Source organism: Porites lutea, chromosome 9 (assembly GCF_958299795.1).
Source record: "Porites lutea chromosome 9, jaPorLute2.1, whole genome shotgun sequence".
NCBI lineage: Eukaryota > Metazoa > Cnidaria > Anthozoa > Scleractinia > Poritidae > Porites > Porites lutea.
In genome coordinates, this window is record NC_133209.1 from 15,215,185 (window position 1) to 15,234,406 (window position 19,222).

Consider the following 19,222-nt stretch of genomic DNA (forward strand, 5'->3'; position numbering starts at 1 on the left):
TTAACTTTTTCTCCGCGAAAGAGAGCGCGAGCCGCGCCCTTGTGGAACCACTTGTCAGCCGGTGTATGACATTTGCAGACTGCAGACTGCAGACTGCAGACCGCAGACCGCAGACTGCGGACTGCGGACTGCAGACTGCATGAGGCAGCAAGACTGTAAATTGAATGAAACCAAAAATATCGTAATTAAGGTGGCGTCATCATCAGCATTACCTTTTTCCGAGAAGTACATGTAAGGCCTAAAAGCGAAGTTTTTTCCCGCAAATTACACCGACCTGATTCCTGAAGAAGTTGTTGGCTGTTTGTCTCGTATTGAATTAGAGCAGAATAATGTCTGCCGATGTCACAAACTCGCTCATGAATCCATAGCAACAGGCTAGCAATTTAGCCTGCACCACAGACAAAACTAAACTCTGGTTATATAAGTCTGTCTGTGAAACAGCGCCGGAATCCTTATTCTACGGGGGCCCAACTGTGTACTAGGATTTGAGCATGAGCAATGATTGGCCTGTTAAAAAAGCCATGGTCGATTTGCCTATTTAGAAATTCAAAATGCACTTCCGGTAATTCGTCGAGTCCAGGTAGGATCTGTTCGGTTTAGATTATTTGGCATATCCTTAAATACTGCTAAGATGAAATACGTCATTTAAAAGGTGTTAAATGTCCGTGATCTACCCTAGTTGTTTTTGTAGACGTAACTGTAGTGAGCACGAAGTGCTCGCAATCTAAACACTTTTTTTACACAAGACTACTATTTAGACAGGCATTAATGGGCATTGCTACTTGTCATTATCAATTCACAATAATCAAAGAAGAATAAAGAATCAACCCAATTAGTGATATGCCGGGTGAGTCAATAAAGAGTCGCGTCGGTGAAGAATAGCCAACAGCATCTTGGAAATAAGGCCAATGTAACTTTGTGCAAAAACATCAACCTTGTTCCCAGGCTACTTTCTCACTTTCACACGATGTTATATTTTTGATGGTGCCACCTTTATTAGGAAGATTTTTGGTATATTTTAATTTACAATCTGCAATCTGCAGTCTGCGGTCTGCAGTCTGCAGTCTGCAGTCTGCAGTCTGCGGTCTGCAGTCTGCAGTCTGCAAATGTCATACACCGCTTGTCAGCTGACTTGACCGCCACTTTGATGTATATGTAGTACTCACTGTAGATAATCCACTGGATGTAATATAGGCGGCCTTATATGGTGTCTATAGATGTAGTCGGACTTTGCTATGTCCGAGTACAATCAGCTCGTGTTTTGTCGGATAGTACGGTCAAATACATCCGTGAAAAGTATAGAGCTTTTCGCCCGCCGGAATGAATAATAGCGAACACAAGTAAAATTTGACAATGTCCAGCACCTTAATTAGCGATCAGTCCCGGACATAACCATTTCTGGGTAAGAACTGCTCGGAAAATCGGTTTAAAAAATAATTCATTTATTTGAAACACTCAGCATATAAGTCTTGACATTATATTCCTGCACTCTGAGAGGGGTAAGTGGATAATTTCCAGTACAAATTCATCATTTGAACGTCGTGGTCTTCCACTAGCGGAATCGCACCAGAGATCAAATCCTGCATTCAAAGAAACAAAAACCAGGGGCGGATCTAGGGGGAGGGTACAGGGGGTGTGCAGCCCCCCCCCCCCCCCCCCCTGAGACGACCTGCGGTTTTCTAATACAACTAGTATTCTGCAAAAAAAAACTATGTGGTTTATTGGTGTTGAAGTAGAGGAAGAGACGAGTGCACCCCATCCTAAAAAAATCCTGGATCCGCCCCTGAAAACCCCAGTACAGGTGAAAATACAGGAAATAGGTAGGCCTCTCCCGATTGCGCTCGTAAAATCCTAAAAAAGTGCTGGCAAAAATGGCTAAAAAGTGCTCAAAATCTCAAAATAGTGCTCAAAAAGTGCTAAAAGTTGTGAACAGTTACCTCTAAGCTTTTCGTAAATATGTCCATTTTTTAGAAGTAATTAACAATCTATTTTGCGTAGCGTTATTCGACAGGTTGTTACGAAAGGTTGATAGAATATAAAACAATAATATTTTTAAAAAACGAAAGCCGGTTACAAATTGTAAACAAGACGCTGTGGGAGCGTATATTTTGGCGTAGTTTTACTACGTGTATGATACTTTGAACATGCCTCATTGCAGCTAAAGAACTGTCATCACATCTTACCTGAGGACACAAATCCTTTACTCCACTTGTTTGCTGAACCACACAGCTTATACAGTATGTCCCAATCCACAACAAAAATAGTGTCATTTCATGACAATGTTTGAAAATATGCACATCTTCAATGCAGACATGCTTGGAGCCAAATTGCAACATAGGACATAAGTGGTGACAGCCCGGAGAGTAAGGTTTATCTCAGCTCCACTGCATGGGAAGACACACAGGGCTTGCACTGTAAGTATCCTGGAGAGCTCCATACAATTCCTTATAATTTTGTTATAAGGAATTGTATGGAGCTTTCGAGGAGACTTTTCTTAATTAGCTTAGGCGCGGCGGATTTTGTCACGTATGATCAGCGCGAGGTGTTTTTCCCGACAACCTTCTGTCAGGAAAATGACTGTAGCGCAGTGCGAATGTTTACTATGGACTTCGGCAAGGCCTTCGATTTTGTGTACCATACTATTTTGTCTGCCAAACTGAAACAGCTACCCCTAAATCCGTACATTACCAATTGGTATCAGAGTTTCCTCTATGCAAGACAACAACGTGTTGTTAGCTATAATTTTTTACGACATTGGAAATCTGTCAATAGAGGAACCACACAAGGTAGTGTAAGCGGACCGTATCTTTTTAATATATTTTTGAATGACTTGGAGATTTTCTTTAATGGTTGCCCTGTTCTTTTTAAATATGCCGATGATTCTACTGTAGTTTCGCCTATTACTAGGAACCGTGACCAGTCTGCCGACTTAGTAGGACAGTTCTTAACCTGGTGTAAAGACAATAAAATGGTCTGCAACCCTTGTAAATGTAAAGAGCTGGTTGTTAGAAAGAAAAATCACAATGTACTCTACTCTCCAATTAACAATATTCCTCAACGTAATAGCTTCGTTTTACTAGGAGAAACTCTACAGAGTGACGGGAAATTTAATGAGCACTTAAGAACCAAGCTTGTCAAAGCAAACAAGTGTTTAGACAATCTGTTTCTGGCCAGAGGCATCCCACCTCTTTAAAACAGAACCGCTGTCAATCTCCGTTGGTTTATGAATGTACGCTAAAGCAAGCCTGTTCAGCCTCACATTAGCCATGCTTGTTCGGGACCAGGTTTTAAGCCTTCTCATTAGCAGTGAGCTGAAGTTTCTTTTTTTAAAAAAAAAAAAAAGAACGGCCAAAATCAAGACGAGGCAACCGCCTCGTCTTGCCTCATGCTAGCTACGACCTTGTTAAGAGCTGACACCATTGTGACATCATTGTCAAATGTCCATGTGTAATCCATGTGTTAAAATGGACTCACCGTAAGACTAAGCTAAAGCTAGTAAGGTATAAGATGTCCAAAGATGTAAGATATGCCCACCAAAGTACTGGGTTAAGCCATCTTAAGAACCGAAAAGAAACTAACATGAAATAAAGCCTTTAAACACCAAAAGGTTTCTTGACATTACAAGCCATCTTCATGTACACATCTCATATGATTTTCATAGTGCTGAAGAAGGAGATCTTCACTACCCATCTCCTCTTGACAAATCCAACAGCTGTATTTCTCAATGATGGCTGATTGAGGGTCTACCACACCACTGTCTCCACTCTCGCTCTGGGTCAATGGGGTGTTTGTAAGTCCTGAGTTATAATCAAGTCTTTTACTCCCTTCTTGCTTACGCTTACAACGAAAACGTTTGGAGGGACACTCCTTACTGTGATGATTATGAGACTTTGCTTTAGTGTGGAGTTCTTCATGTTTCCTAAGATATCCTTTTAGACTAAAACACTTGCCACACTGTTTACATTCATATGGCTTTGCTCCAGTGTGGAATCTTTCATGAACCCTTAGGTAACTTGACTGACTAAAACACTTGCCACAATGTTTACATTCATAAGGCTTTTCTCCAGTGTGAACTCTTTTATGAACCTTTAGGGATGCACTAAACGGAAACCTCTTGCCACACTGTTTACATTCGAAAGGCTTCTCTCCAGTGTGAACTCTTTTGTGTCTCCTTAGGTGTCTTGCTAGTCTAAACCACTTGCCACACTGTTCACATTCAAATGGCTTCTCTCCAGTGTGGATTTTTTCATGAATCCTTAGGTGTCCTGTTTGACTAAAACATTTTCCACACTGTTTACATTCGAAAGGTTTCTCCCTAGTGTGGACTCTTTTGTGTACCCTTAGGCTGTCTTTGTGGCTGAAACACTTGCCACACTGCTTACATTCATAAGGCTTTTCCCCAGTATGAGCTGTTTCATGATTCCTTAGGTGTCCTGCTTGTCTAAAACACTTTCCACACTGTTTACATTCATAAGGCTTTTCTCCAGTATGAACTCTTTCATGAATCCTTAGGTGTGCTGCTTGACTAAAACACTTTCCACACTGTTTACATTCGAAAGGTTTCTCCCTGGTGTGGACTCTTTTGTGTATCCTTAGCTTACCAGATTCAATAAAACACTTGCCACACTGTTTGCACTTTAAAGACATGAGGTACTACATCATTTCTCCAATCCTATTTTTACAAAATAAAAGCGTTTCTTTGTTAAAAGCTTAATTTTTAAGTACATGATTCAGCTATACAAAAGGGGCATTCTCATTAGATCACGGATACTCATGCAAAAGAAAAAAAGACCTTAATCATAGTAGAGATGTATTTTAAATACCCTAAGATAGTCAAGCCAGGTCAAGTGTACTCCCAAAGATTCCATTGATAAATTCATCATTCGAAAGTTGAATCTTTCAGTCGCAGCGTGCAAAGAAAGTAGTGTCCAATAGCTCGGGGCTAGTGGATTTTGCTATCGGGCTAGTGAATTCTGTTTTTAACTTGACAGACGGACAAGTGATGTTTTTTGAGGAATTCGAATAACAGAAAAAGTGTGAAATCAATAATTTTGTTCGGCTCAACAAAAAGCTTTTGGGACTAGTTGAAATGACGTCTGGGCTATTAAATGCTAGCTTCAGCTTGCCCAAATGGCAAGCTGTAAAAATGATTTTCTTTGCACCCTGCAGTCGTTACCGCAACAAGTATAAATTTCATTCTGCATACCTGCATGTGTAGTGAGCAGTGATTTTTTTACGATAACTTGTCTGTATTTGTTCAGACTGAAAGACCTGGGCAAAACTATTTCAGAGACATTAATTAAATTAAATTCAAGACAACTAAACTGGTAGAAATTTGATAAGTACCTCGTGTGTGAATTCACTGCTCATTATGCATGCTCATTAATAATAAACATGCATAATGAGCAGAGTCAGAGTCAGTGAGTCATTATGTATGAAAGAATGCATAAATGAACCTATAATCTTTAACTACCAAAGGATTTGAATGATAAATTTATTAATGCAATCTTGAGGGGTACGCTTCACCTAGCTTGACTGTGGTATGCCCAAAAATTCAAATGCATATAGATGTGCCAGGGAGAAACAGTTTATTGATTGCATCAAGCTGACTCATACAGCAAGGTGTAGAGCATCTGTGTCCAGAAAAAGAGGCTTATATTGATAATTTGTTTAAAGTAAAACACAGTTTTAAAGAAAGGAGGGGTATGGTGTCCATTGGAGTTCTTTGAAAACTGAGCACACAATTGGACACTTTATCAAGGTTTAAGCTTGTGGGAAGGCTCATTGTGGAGGGAGACTAACCCAGCAACAGTAAGTAGTAGTAATAGTTTAAATGAAGATATGATCACCACAGTTGTATAGCATTTTAAACCTTTGCAAATTAACCCCCCAAAATTTCATGACTATGAAAGGGTGAATTTCCAGTAATATTACTTTATGACTGTAATGATCATCTCTTCATTGCAGGCGACAAGAGGAGCCTGAAGACTAATCTTGGTCAGCGGTACTCTATTAACTGTATAGGGAGCTTTTCCCAAAATCTGTCCACATTTTTGGGATGCTTATGTTGTACCAACTAATATGCATGGAATGCTGCTGCAAAGGCCCTGTTGATTAGTTTAATGATGTCACAGTAATCGCATGCATGCACATGGAAGTGATGCAATAATCATTGTTCGAAACACAACCACAGGTAATTTAGACGATTTGCCTTGCCAGCCGGGAAACTATTACCCAGGAAAATGAGTAGCGCCTGATCTCAGCTTAGTGCGGGATGAGTTTTCGGTAAGATACGAGTGTTAGCAAAGTCAGTCTAGAAATCCAAGTAAATTAAGATTATTCAGGTTTCACTCCAGTGCATGGTTTTTGTATTTTTATATGTTTCCAAGCATGTTACATAATTTGCTTTTCACCTGAAAGTAGCCTGCGTAGCATGGCGGTTTTAATTGGGCGTGCAAAGTAATAAAGGTGGGCGAGGACAGAGAAACCGCGAGGAGATTGAGGTGGGAGCAACGAGAAACCGCCTGCACGGACGAGCAGCCTTTTTGAGTAGTCTGTATGCCTGCATACAGCTTATTCCGATCGAATCAGAATGTTCGCTTGTCGATCAAATATTTGGTAATCTCCCATGGGAGAGTTCCAAGTGACTGAACAAAAAAAAAAATCAAAATATCAAAGAAGCATTGACTGGAGCATTGTCGATCTTAGGGAAAACAGGGCAGCTGTAGAGAAGCCTGAACAGGAAATGGCCAACAGTCTTCTTCATAGGAGAGATGTTATGGCAATTCTGTCAACAGGTTTTGGCAAGAGCATGATCTTTACTGTGTTTGCTATGGCCAAAGAAGAAATGTCCTCATTGAAAACCTGTATGTGTATGATCACAATTTCGCCTCTAAAATGTATTATAGACAAACAGATTTCGGAAATGTTGATGCTGAGCTCTACAGCGATGGAGTTTACGATAGAAACAGATAGTTTGCTTCTAGAAAGTCCACCTCAATTTTCTCTATTACCCGATGTTATCGAGGGTGTTTTTAAAACGACGGCCCAAAAACGAAGACCTAAGACCTACGACCCCCTGGACTAAAACGAAGACCCCATGAACTAAAATGAAGACCCCCTGGGTTAAAACGAAGACCCCTTGGACAAAAACAAAGATCCCTGTGGATAAAACTTTTAAGAAACTAACGCCCACTTCCATAATTTGTTGTGAAATTTCCTCTCGCTACCTTTTCTCTAAAAAGTGTTTCCATGTGTCACTTTACAGGTTTCTTTGAACATATTTCGCATGTTGGAGGTGTTTATGGTGATGATGACATCAGTTTTGTTTAAATAAAAACTGTTTAACACGCAGCGTTTTTTTCTGTTGATCAGATAAGGTAAAAAGTAAAAAAGGAGCGCGAGGTTCCTCTCTCCTTGAATTCATCAATGATAAATGTCTCCTTGTTATTTCCACCCTACACTGGTTGTCACTGTTTTGTTTTGTAAATGTATTAAAACAATAGGGCCATTTATACGAGGAAAAATAAGACGCGAACTGTACCATTTATACGAGCATGTCTTCTCTACGAAGAGAACAGCTCGTATAAATGGTCTTATTTCTGTTCTTGACTTGTTTTCATGTGAATGTTGCCCGTAGCAACGGCAATCCAACGTGGCGCGCCAAAAATTAACGCATGCGTACTATGCGTTTGCGTCTTATGTAAGACGCGAAGGTCATTTATACGAAGTTTTTCTCGTCTTAGCTAAGACGCGTCTTATCTAAGAACAGGTGTTAAGGGCTGTTCTGAAATAAGACGCTTCTTAGCTAAGCCGCGTCTTATTTTAGACACAATGTGCCATTTATACGGAAAGTTCGCGTCTTATTTAAGACGCGTCCTATGTAAGACGCGTCTTATTTTTCCTCGTAGAGATAGCCCTAATATTATAATTCGATATTTTAGAACGCTGGAGCTAGCACGCGGTTATATTTCCTTAACTACATATTATTTATTATTACACCAAAATCATCCTCCATAAAATTTCGAACCACAAAATATTACAATATAACAGAACAGTCGCAAGAATGTAAGTTAATTCAAAAGTTATCACCAAGGGTGGAACTAAAAATTCATTGCTTTACGACTTAAAACAATCATGACTGAGTCACATCGCAATTTTCCGCAGTTTAAGCTGCAATCCATTCTTCAAGACGTGTTAATCAACCGGGGGAGCGGGGTACTCTCTTATATGGCCTATATGGTGATGTGCCTCTAGACAAGGTATGGTTTTCGTCCTTTCTGTCCTAAACAGGGTATATAATTTCGCACAAGTCTGTCCTAAACAGGGTATACAATTTTGCGCAAGTCTGTCCTAAACAGTGTGCAGGATTTGTGCGAGTCTGTTCTATTTATAAAAAGGGTGTTGGGCCTAAAAAGGGCACTAAAATTGAGGGTGTTGTCCTAAACAGGGTATGTATTTCAGGATTTTTTTGTCCTAAACAGGGTCAGGGTTTCAAACCCTCAGCAGCTCACCTATACCTAAATATTGGTCGAGTGTCCCCTCGCCTCCGTGAGAATTTAACATCCTGCTAAAAACGCTAACGGGCTGGGCCCAGCGTGACAAAACATTGCAGGAAACTGTCACATTCACGGAAAAAAACAAAATCGTAAAACTTATTCAGATCCAGGAGGCACTTTGGAGAAATATTATTAAACAATCTAAAACCCTTATTTAGCAGGAATGAAGAGCTGTACATTTCAACTAAGAGAAAGAGATCAAAGAAAATGCAGTTGCATCAGTGGGCAAATCGTGCTGACCAGAAAATCAATATGCGTGTCAGGACCTCTCAGTATGAAATATTAAGCGGCAAAAATCACATTTGCTCGAACAAAACGTTTTTCTCCAGAACATAACCTGCCTGTCAGAGAAAAAAAAATTCATTGGAACAAGCAGCATTTTGGCATGAGGTAAAAGTCATGAGTTGCCTACCGACCCCCTTTTTACACTACTTTTGTCGTCAGATTCTATTTTCTCAAGTGTTGTTTAATTAGTTTAAGCTACAACTCAAATCTGAAGATTGCCCTATCCGTAAAAATTCAAGATCCTCCAAACAACACTTGAAGCCAAGCCCAGTGTTAAAACTGTGAAAATGTGTAACCAGGGAAACAGGGGCCTTTGTATTACTTTCAATAAGAACTTTTACAATTATTGCATTTTTGCTTTTCAGAATGTATCAACATCTCATTTTTTTGGTTTTGAAGGTAATCATGACTAGTACATTTTGGTTCCCCCAAGAAAAAAAAAAACATGGTAGCAGACGTTTTTGGCACCTTGATGACAGATCAGCCAGATGGTGATTATTTAAAGCGAGGGACACGTCTCCAAGTGATGTTTACGAGCTGTTGATGACAGATGAGCATCATCATGACTGGCCATTAGTCCATCACCAGAGTGTCAGGCTTCAGAAATGCTGCATGAAACCAGTGCAGTCTCTCTTTTCGCTTGTACTGGAGCCCTCACAACTCGCTGCTTGTGGCTTCACTGCTCAATCAATAACTCACAATTACTCAAATATCCCACTTGCTTTCAGATTTTCAAGCAAAAGAGAGACTGCTACCAGTCTAAGTTTGGATCCTTTCACCCCCACAAAACCTGAACACCCTAGTTCCCTACCACACTTGGAATACTGCACCCCAAAAACAAATTCCAAGGGTGCTTGTGAATCATTTCACAGAAAAACCTGGGAGGGTGTCCAAAGAATAATAGTAAGCCATTTAAATACCAGATTTAATACAGCTGTGGTTTGAATCCAGAAAAGGCACAAACCCTCCGTAGCATGGGTGTCTAACCAAAAAATTGATATGGCATCATCCTTAGTTTACACCAACTGAAATAAAGGATTACCTTGAAACATAATCCTCAATTTCCAAAAATGATTTTAACCATGTTTACCTTTAACCTATTCTCAACCATTTTTTAAATTCTTGGCTAAATGGTATAAAAGAACCCTAAATTCAAACCTATAGCAGTAGCCTGGCTTTTAAATGTGTAAATTAAGATCATTACAATTTTAGCTCCATCAGCTTTCATAATAAAACGGTTTGTACTTGGCACTCAAAGAACAGTCAAACCATTTGTGGCTTTCATTACTTTTAGAGGACTGTTGCTCAGAGAGGAAAAAACTAAGTAAATGCATGAGAAAATTAAAATAATAAATTTAACCAGACAACATAGCAATGAATGTCGAATGCAGAGTGTAGAATGAGAAAAATCATGAATGTTTCCTCTCTGGTATCTACGGACAATTACCCTGCGAGAAATGGTTCATCCAGGCCGAATACCATGCTACAAAAGAAGAGAAACCACTGCAAGCAACTGTTTGCTTCTTTGATCAAGCCGCCGTCCAGCCCCATGGACAAATAAATTAACTTTGAACAGGTAAAATCTGTTTAAAAACAAGTTAAGGCTCTCATGCATTTGCTTAAGCTTATAATTACTGCCTTAACATGAGCCTGCTATAAAGTTATACTCTTTCAGTATTTATTGGGATTATTCCACTTACTGTCTTTCTCAAATGTAGAAGAACCAAACTGACATTGAATTCCTAGGGACCTTATCCAGGCTCAAAAAGGGATATGAAATTTTGTTGTTGCTTGTTTATGCTCCCCATAATAAGTGAATCAAAATAAGCATTTTCACTCTGTAGTCGCAGAAAAGTAGCAAAGAAATGTACAAGAAAGTGTGATGCGTGTTCAAAGTTGTTGTTTTGCTTATTACACCGTATTGTTTTTCTCAAGTTCTCATTGCCGTCACGTTATTGGATCTAAAATTCCCAAACTTTCTTGCCAAACAAGAGACAGTGATGTCATTTGACGTTGTGACATAGGCATCATGTGGGTGCACATGCTCGATGGCAAAGCAAACGGTAGCTCGCAGTGGTTTCTCTCCCTTTGTAACATACTGATAGTATCCACCCTGGAGAAACCACTTCTCCCAGGGTTACGGATGATACAATGGCACTTTTGAATTGTTTGTTTGCAACACTACTGATTATAACTCTCTTCTGCATTCATTTTAAATCTGTAATTTCGTTAAGATTCTATCTTTTTCAACTTTAACCATCACTTCTTATTTATGTCCTTGAGAAGCACATACATGTACATCAGTATAAATTCCCAGGCACATAAACCCGTCATTTAGCTCATGCACAATGATATTCTTGAGTGGTTAGAAGAAAAGGGCCCTTTCATGGTAATCAAAGCTGCCATCAACTCCCTCTACGACAGACAGCTATAGGACCGCTCCTGACTGTCCATCTTAAAGAGAGAGGTGTCTGGCTTACAGGAAGCCAAGATAAAGTGACACCAGTAAATTTAAAGCTAAACCGCGATCGCAATGAATAAATGTCTGTTTAACTTGTACAAAACAGCTAAAACTGAAACCATGGATAAAAGAAATCCATGCTGAAACATTGTAACAGAGAAGTGGATTTCTATTTTCTCATTATTATTTTTTTTTGTATTTTAATGAATTTTTGTTTTATTATGTATTACATTTTTTTTTTACACATGTTCTCATTATGCAATCAAACGTTCACCGCTTCGTGGTCTAAAAGTGTAACAGTACTGGACCAAGACTACTGAGTATCAAGCCTTTTGCAACTTACTGTCATGCAGAGCAAAACATTTCCTTTCTCAGGTATTTTTCACTACATAAAGGACTTCCCAATTGTCCGGTTTTAATATGGTGTCTGTCGTAGAGAGGTGTCCGTCTTAAAGAGAGTGTAATATAAATAGTTACAGCAAAATATGTGGAAAATGGCAGGGAACAACAGATGTCCGTCATTTACAGTTCGAGGTGTCTGACTGTATTCAAGTAAGCCTACGTTTTATGTCTCGATCAATCCAAGCACTTAGATCATTCTGTGATATATACATAATGTACTGAAAGGGTTTTCTTACCTCTAGTAATCAGCAGAATTTTGCACTGTCGAGTTATACAAGTCAACACAACGGAAGGAGCAGCCAAGAGCAGCCGACAAGCAGTAGTACCCAGTCTGCCTCGGATAACAAAAACGATGGGCTCTGGGGTCCGCTTGGGTAGCACACTGGGGCAAAAAGGGGAGGGGGATGTGGAAAGGAGAAAAGTGCGAAAGTGTGGAAATGGAAAGGAAACGCCTGTCGGTGTTTTGGTATTCCGTACAACCAAGAGAGGATAAAGGGGACAGAGAAGGCATCCCCCATACACACCCTACTCCATAGGCAATTCGTCTCGAATTATTTTTAGAATCGGGATAAAGACGCCTCGTGCGCTGCGTGGATGTTTCGTGGAGGTTTCGCATGACTAAACGCCGTGCAAACATGTCGGGCGAAAGGCAATGAAAGCGTTAAGCGATCGAGAGCATTTCTGAATATTGAAGCGAAATGAGTCGGTGCTCACCTGGGAAAAGGGAATCGCTGGACTCTTTGACAACCCGTGAAATCAGTTTTACTCGAAGTTGTCGTAACCTCAGTGCTTTAATAAAATGAGAAATTTCGCCGGTCTATTGAAACCGGTCGTTTGTATAATAAAGCAAGTAGGACGCCAAGTGTTATTTTTGTTGAATAATAAAAGACTAATAAAAGAATAAATATCAAACCAGAAACTGCTCTCTTCAAACGGTAAATTATAAATGATCCTGAGAGAAAATTCAGTGTGTTAAGGATTTCCCCGTTGTACTGTTAGCTCTATACAAGAGAGGAAGGGCGATTCTTTTTTAATTTCCGTTTTGCTGACACAGCTTTAGCAGAAATCTCTCTTTAGTCGTTTTCGTGGACAAAACAAATAGCAATATCGCTCTCCGTGTCTTCCGCCATTCTTTTCTGCGTCAATTCGTGAAGGACGCGTGGCTCTGAGCGTGGGTCATCCACGCGGAACACATTCGCGCTATGTGATTGGCTATTGTCTAATCCCCCTTGGGATCTATGGTCTTAAAAATAACTCGAGACGAATTACCTGTGGAATAGGGTGTGTATGGGGGATGCCTTCTTCCGTCCCCTTTATCCTCTCTTGGTACAACGTATTACTTCAACTGTCAGGGTGTGGGGGTGGGGTGGGGCGCTTCTCAGGATCATTCATAAGGCGAAGCTTAGCGCAGTAGCCAAAAAATCCTCCACACATATAAAACGAAGGCATCAGGGGTCAAGTCGAGATGCTATTTTCAAGTGAAAGCATAATCGAGCGAAATAAGGGACTGTGCAAGAATTATCAGGAGGGGGAGGGGCTGAAAACTAGAGGGGGGACATTACATAAAATTGCTGCCAAGATAGGGGGGGCTCAAAGTAAAATCACTCATTTGACGGAGGGGGGGCTTTAAGTTTTATTCGAAATGTAAATAAAATTAAACGCAATAAAAGATTCTCAATACAGGCATCATGATAGACTGTAACAAATATCAATACGAACAGCTGTTAAACGATTATTGAAAATATTCCATCAAAATGAAAAGCAAATTCACAACTGATCAATTTTAACCCGTCTTCTAATTAATTGAGCTGATCCTATGTAAAGCAAAAATCATGAACTTGTTTTTCAGCTTCCCCCATAAAACAATGGGAATCAAACAGGTCTCGTAGACAAGCTTTGTCGGTTTTTGATGTGAATAAAAGTAATGTTTCTTCATCGATTGAATCGATTTGCTGAATTCCATATGTATCTGGCTCATAACAAAGTTCAACAGGCTCTCCTCCCAAGGACCTAAATATAATGCAAGCTCTTTTTCGTCTGTCATTTGAAGCGTTGAATCTCCTGTTCTTTGATTTTTTTTTCTCTGCAGCCTTTCTCTTTCTGCCTTCAGAAGTTTTAGATTTTGAACCAATGTGGTAAGCACCCCGGTACTTAGCAAATGCTTTGCCTAAATCTTCAATCGAGTGATCAACATCCTTCTCGATACTAGATGTTACATAACAACGTTTGTCATTGTTGAAGCTGTGATGGCAGCTCAGTCCAGTTTTGAGTTTACCAGTGTTTACAGAGAAGAGGCTCTCGTCGTGTTTTGATATCTTATCTTTGATGGCTTGAAGCTTAAGCTTGATTTCATTTGCCTCCTTTTGACATCTAGTGATATTACTGTCATCATGTGGGTTTGGCTTGTAGTCATCACAGAGAAATCTACCGGCACAGGCTGGATTGTCGGACAATAGATACTGAAACCTATTTTCCAGCTGCTCAATGTTCACTGTTATGACAGTGACACAGAACTCCTATCAAGTGATTCCCAATACGACTCTGATTCTCACACAAGTACTTCCGAAAACAACTCTGATTTGGATTCAGATGACCGAAACGGATGGCTTTGTTGAACATTCATATGAGGTTTTATTTGTTCCAGACGACGACATCCAACAAGTAAGCGTACGCTTACAGTAGCATGACAACATAAAAGGTATTTACTTAAAGGCATGCATCTATGGTAATAGTGGCGGTGAGGGGTGGGTGTGTGGTGGGAGGGTGGTGCGACGTTATTTTTAACTTAACAGAGGGGGGTTAGAACTAATTTTTTTTTGTTTTGGAGGGGGGTACTGTCTAAGTTTTTGCTAGATAACTCTAGTTTTTCACCCCACCCCCTCCTGATAATTATTGCACAGTCCCTAAAACATTTTCACTGTTCTTACTCCCGAAGCAAACACAACAAACATAGAATTATACGAGCAGTCTTTATCTTTTTTACTGCTCGCAGTCTATAGCGAGCTTAAGCAACGACGACGACGACAACTTTCCTTCCCCTTTTTGAACTTGAATAAAATCCTTAAAAGAATTCAACTGCAGGAAAAGTTGCCTGCATTTGACATATCGGAGCGGGTCCAAAATAGACGCGATTAAGGACGGTGCCCACTATCGTTAGTGCGCACATTTTCTGCGCGTCCCAAGGTACCGTAAAATTCCGAAAATAAGCCCCGGGGCTTATATTTTTCAAAGGCCCTTCTTGAATGGCTTAATTTTGGAGGGGCTTATATTCGGAAGGGCTTATCTACGGAGTGAAATTTGTGTTTCAAAATCGATTGGGCTAGCTTTATAGTTGGAAGTAAATTTACCGTTTTTGCTTTGTTTTACCTTGTATTTGAGCTGGCAATTTTCCAAGTGCAAGCCCCCAGGGAGCTTATGTTTGGAGGGGCGATTTAACAGAGGGTTTTTTGCTTTACTGGTTTGGGGGGCTTATATTTGGAGGGGCTTATTTTCGGAATTTTACGGTAGTCGCGCGCGACTCGATAGAAATGCGCAACACGCAGGGCACGCCGACTGGTTTTGTCCCACCACACATTAGGTCATTGAGCGTAAACTACATGTAGCTGCGGGAAAAATAGCCACAAATACGTTACATATTTTTAATTAGAATGTGTAGTATTATGTAAGTCAGAATAAATACTCATTTAGCAACGATACAAGAACTAAATTGAGAAATAGCTATGGTACACTGTTATTAAGTTCTAGTGAGCTCACTAATATAGACAGGGACATAGACTGGTGTTAATTTAAAAATTCTAGTCTGCTCAGAAGGTCTGTCATTCTCATCAGTGGCACAGTGAACAGACCTGGAAAGAGAGTAAGCGCTGAAAAGGAAAGCTAACACGGTGAGGAGAAAACTTCACCCTAAATAACCCCTCAAAGCGCGTTGATAAAGCAGAAAAAATAACGGTTAACGGTGGATGAAACCTTGTTTTTTGACTCTCTTTCCGACCATCAATTTTTGGTTTGTGGAAAATGTCGTTTACACTATTTTTAAGGCAAACGCGTAGAGAGGGGTAACTGCTGATAACTTTGCAGTTGTGATGATATTTCAAAAAAAGACGTATAAGGAGCAGTCTTAATATCATTTGTTGCTTATTTTGAAACCTTGTTACAATTATCATTGAATTTGTGCCAGTTCACGTGTACACTCTGAAATTTTGGGAAAAAATAAATTTTTATCATTTGTCAAAAAAATGCCTATTCGGCGTTTTTCTCCATACTAAAGCGCAGTTATATCGGAAAAATGCGTGGTTACCCTCAGATTTCTTTTTGGATTTCAATATCCCCTGATATGATCTACTTGTCTCCCATAGTCATTATCTGGGAAAAAAATCTTCCTATTAGTTGGCATCGTCCTTAAGTTTGAAAGAACGCAAATTCATTTTTTAGCGACGTTTTCACTGCCGTCGTCGTCGTCGTCGTTGCATAAGTTTCGTATGAATACACATGTCCTTTGGTGTTACCTCATCAAGCACAATAGTAACAAACAACAGAACAGTCGCCAGTCTCAGATAGACGCGAATAATGAAAGGAGAATTATAAACAATTGTCAAAAAGCTCAACGGATAGTTTTCGCCAAAGCTTTAGCTCTCTCTTTGCAAACAATTTAGGAGTACATTCAAGACGGTATATGTTTTTGAGGAAAAGGCGGTCTTGTGAATATCGGCATTGAAGATGTCTGACAAGAATCGCAATCGCTTTGAATCGCCGCTCGGTGTTTGGACAAATCCAGCGAACAAAACTTGGCATCTCTGCTTGCTAAACATCTAGTTCTGGTTTTAACGTGAAGTTGCTACATGATTGGAGTAATTTTGATCTTTCAAGGTTATACCAGTAGAACACTAGCCTGTGAACAGGCTCTCTGTTTGGGGAAAGGAAGAAAAAAATCGCGAGAAAAGGGCTTTTCACCCTTTCCCCAAACAGAGAGCCTTTTCAAAGGCTAGTGGAGGACATTTCCTTGATGCTTTTCTCATGTTTGTCTCTCCGCACACTAATACACGCCAGGAAACACGCCAATAAGTTACTCATTCATTGCGGCTCAGCTAATCAGGAATTTACGGACGCCAGCGTCCACAGAAATGAACAAAATGGGGTACTTATAGCGGGCTTCTCTTACCGTCTCTCCCCAATCCTCCTCCCTTTTTCCCTTTCTCCCTATCCCCTACCCTTTGAATTTCGACGCCTGCTACGCAGTCAATAGGATAGCCTGCATAGCAAGCTTCGGAGCAAAGAAAGACCTAGCCTACGACCGCAGACGTATTTCCGATCTTCGCTTATTTCCCTCAAGCGACGACCGGAAATAAATATGCTACGAAAGACCGAGGAACGGGATTGTCGGTTTCTTTTGTTTTGTGTCCCCCAGAGCGTGAAAACAAAAGAAACCAACCCCACTAGACCGGGGTCCCCCACTCCATGTAAACAGGGTCTAAGGCTACATCCGGAGATTTGCATTGTGACTTTTGATTGATTGCTCTTTAAGCAATGATTACTTGGTAATAAATTTTGAATAAGCTTAACAGTCTTGCTACTGTTCAGTTATTGCCACTTTGTGATCAGGGCAAGACCATGGTTTCTGTTCTCCACGCGAACGGCGAACCTCATCACTTGCCAAATTGGCTGTTCTTAATTGCTTTTACAACAGCAACTCCAGTTGTTACGTGCCGCGGCGAGAACGGTAAACCCCCGTTCTGTGTAGCTGAGGTTTGATCTTGTACAAATACTGAAATATATACCCGCGTCGCGGATCGAACATTCTAGACTTTAATACTTCAGTGTCACAATTTACCAGCTAAAACTTAAAAACTTCACAATTGCAGTCCTTCCTTTTAGACGTATTAAAAATCTCCGCTGGGGGTATTAATTCACTAAGATGAAAAGAAAAGGAGAGGAAACGAAAAAAGAAAAGATCGTATAAACGATACAAGAGTATACACTGTAATTTATTACAATACAAAGTTTTAAATTTTATGTCAGCTTCCTTAACATTCGAATCGCAAAAAAAACACTACAAAAACAACTGTTTTTACTATTTAACTCAGCTCATCTTTTGTTGGATAGTGCGGTCAAACACGTCCACGAAAAGTAGAGAGCCGTCTTTGCCTGCTGGAATGGATAATAGCGACAAAAAATCAATTAACGACTAGAGAAAGATTGGACAGTTGAGAGGGCAATCTTATGTTTTCTAAAAAACACATTTCCAAACTACTTCGTTCGTCTGAGAAAAATTATCCACCTCTTACAGCATGTTACAACGGCAAAAGACTCCCTACCAGTCTATAACAGAGCTATCATTTAAAAAGTGGCAAAAACACCGTAAAGAAATTGTTGTGAAATCGCATAATAATAAATACTTAACGACTGGTCACGAGGGGTTCCCTCGAATCTCAATGTTTCCCTCGGCTTCGCCTCTGGAAACATTAAGATTCTCGGGAAACAAAATTTACTTTTTACCGAGGGACCAGTCTTAAAGTGATTTGTTATATAGCTGGAAATTTTGAAGCTAGGAATTCATTAAACCTCGCTGTAACGGCGGTCATCGGTCAACATTCGCGGGTAACATTGCATTGTTACCCTCTGATGTCATAGGCAATGTTGCCCGCTCAGAGAGTTTGGCGGGAAACAGTTTCATTGTTAGATGTCATGTAACCTCGAAGTAACCAATGAGACCGCGCGCTGTTGAGAAGAAATTTCCAGCTATATAACAATTTGAGTTATTGTAGACGCACGGTATGCTGATCGAAAGGTAGCAGGTTTACACCCCACCCCCACAAACAACAAGGGACATTATTAAACTAGATGATCATGTTGGTTGTGATCAAGACCGACACTCTGTTTCGATGATTGGTCATTGGACGGCGTTGTTGGGACGTTGCTCGCCACTGCCATCATTTCTTCACGTTTTAAAAATCTTATGTCAAAGATGCCTTTCAGCCGGCATTGTGGCCCTCATTACATAGGCTGTACGAGTTTGGCTGCGTAGCCTAGCTTGTTACTAAACGCTGTACGATATCTTAAGCATTCTTATAAATTTGCAAATAGACAAAAAAGTCCTAAACAACTGCAGTTTGAAAGTTCCATCGCGAAGAGGTTTGTTTTTGAATTTTTATAGCCAGAGTATCAATGCACTAGTCCCGGCATCAAAACGTTATTTTCTAAGGATTATTCTTAACGCTGCGAGCCCACAGACGAACGGAACACTAATCTTAAGGTTTCCTGTGCTTTCTTGGGTATTGTGTGGCTATTCAGGCGTTATACAGTCCAGTCTCTATACGACGGACAGGACACCTTCAGGACCGGCACTAAGAGTCCGTCTTAAGAGAAATGGCTGTCTTATAGAAAAACAAATGAAGGGAGTAAAGAAAGCCACAATGAGGGACAAAAGTAGTTGACACACTTGTTTAAAACGGGTGCTTTTAACAAACATTTAATTCATTTATTATTTCATTCTTTTTAAACGCCGTAAATCCCCTCACCC

The 19,222-nt window shown here is 40.1% G+C and overlaps 1 pseudogene; it reads right to left on the reverse strand.

Moving 5' to 3' along the window:
* LOC140948928 (uncharacterized) overlaps positions 1–19,222 on the reverse strand; it is a 68,324-nt pseudogene that overhangs the window by 10,877 nt on the left and 38,225 nt on the right.